Here is a 2,368-nt window from a genome sequence, read left to right on the forward strand (position 1 = left end):
GTTTACAGCCCACTCATGTCACTTCCATTCCTGGTATGCATTGTACTTCTTTCCTCTGCAATGCACAGTATGTAGGTACTGCAACTTACGAGGTGGTAAACGTGGTAAAACATCAAAGCCAGGTTCTGCGTCAGGGTACACTGTACTGTGACATAGTGTGGAGAACCCAGAATTACCTCTCACTCAGACAACACTGTGTGAGTGTATCCAGTCTGAGTCACAGCTGCACTTGAGCAGCACTCCAGACCCTCCAGCCCAGCCCCTTTGGTGTGCTGTTATGCTGCTTAAATTGCTTTCACTTGTGACAGGCCAGAATGCATGGTTTGTGGTATTGCAGTATAATGCGTTGATGATACCGTGTCAATATTCTACATCAAACTCAGGAAGTTGTTTAACTAAATCTGTCCTAGATGTTGCCTATTGAAAGACCTCTTGCTTCAGGAGTGTGTTGTGATGTACCACATCTCACAAACCACTGCTTAGACCTACTGCCAGCCTTGCCATTTGTCAGTGCGCTCGTGCTCTCTTCAGAGAACAGCGAGGAGATCGTAATGGGAGTGGATGATGCAAGATGCAATCCAGAACTTCTGATTATTTCCATGGCCTCTGTATAGCAAAGTAGCAGAGGATTGATTATATTGTGATACTTCATAGCTACAAGTTAATAACCTTTTAACTGTAATAGTTTGCGTGTTGACATCAGTTTCTACAAAGAGAAACTACTTGATTTATTTTTGCAAATTGTGCTTTTATTACTTAGAAAAAGTCAAATGATAAATGCCTATTATCATACATGGTGTTTGTTTTTCTAGAAGAGTTCTTAGTTTAAAGGGCAAGTACACATCTTTGAGGGAAGGGGAAAAAAAAATCTTTCATCCAACAACTACATTTTGCTAGTGGAGAAACTCATACGCTCTTTTCACTGATAACTATTTTTAGTGTAACTGGTATCCTCCACAACTAACATGTGGAAACCTTTTCCCTGAGTTACGAAGCATAGCCTCTGACAGTGTTAAAAAGGGCTTCCGGAGAGGTGCTTGTGACTCACTGAGATGGCTGCACAAGGCAAGCTTGCACTCTCTTTATGTTGAAGAATGGGGAGAAGGGGGATTTATGTTCCTGCTTCTATTGTTATGCATTTAAAACTACATTTTTTTCCTAACCCTCTCACCTCGCCCTGTGTGCTGCTGCTTATTGATGACTGAGAAGCTGTACTGCGTGATATAAACAATTTTGTCTTCCTCCTTATCCTGCAATGTTTCTCATCTCTTTGTGCCTACTCACCTGCTATTGAAAACCTTGTTTGAAGAGAGACCTACCCATCGGGATTGTACAGGATTAAACGATGTTTGCAACTTTAGAACAGTTTCTTCTGGCAGCTTGATGTGCAGGCAGAGCTGGTTGTTCCAGAGGTGTTAGCTTCAATATTCTAGTCATCGCTTTCATGAAGACATATGACCTGATGAGCTGGAATGAGGAAAAGGGAATGAGAAAACAGTTTGAGTTCTTGCTGTTGGTTAAAATCATCTTTCATTTTTATTGTGACAAAAATTTACATAAATTTCTTTCGGGATATGCAAAAAAGAGGCTCAGCCGCTGCATGCAAAAGTAGCAGTGACAGAGTCAGTTTAGAGTCAGTCTCCTTCTTTTATGGACAGTTGAACTAAGTCTTACTTTGCATGAAAACCATGTTCCAGTTACTCAGTTCTGGTTACAGGAACAGTCTTTTCCCAAAAAAGAAAAAAAATCCAACTCTTTGTCATGGCTGTTTCTGATTTATTAATTGCCTTACAAAGAAATACAAAAGCCAGATGGAGGGTTTCCACCATGTCGTGAGGAGCGTGTCAGAGGTACATCAAGTCAGAGAACACAGGAACACTATTACAAATTTCTCTTTCCCAGCTTCCCTAGAGATATTGTAGTAGCCATTGCAGACTTAAGAAAAGCAAGAGGCTGAGAAAGAGGTAGTCTGTAAAGCAGACAATTCCTGAGCCATTTAACATAAGCAGTTAAGAGTTGAAAATTCAAAAATACCTTGGAAAGACGGGGCATGCCATTGGAAAACCCTAGAGGTTTCCTTGCCAGACTCACAGCAGGTCATACTCCGCTGCACACTGAACAGGTTCTTGCTGTTTTCTCGGCATGTTCCAAACAGTAGCGAAGGCCCGAGAAGTAACAATCTGCGTTGTGGTGGTCTCAACCTTACAGTGGTCCCAACAGCCGGATTCTGTTCTGTGGCAGCCAGAGTTCCCTCCATGGATGGTCTTTGCTTTTTGGAGGAAGTACCTTAACTTGTAGGTGGCTGCATTTAGATCACAAGTGAAAGACAGAGTATGCACTTCTGATAGTATTTTAGAATATGAAGGCT

Source organism: Cariama cristata, unplaced genomic scaffold, assembly GCF_000690535.1.
Source record: "Cariama cristata isolate BGI_N322 unplaced genomic scaffold, ASM69053v1 scaffold1537, whole genome shotgun sequence".
NCBI classification, from domain to species: Eukaryota; Metazoa; Chordata; class Aves; order Cariamiformes; family Cariamidae; genus Cariama; species Cariama cristata.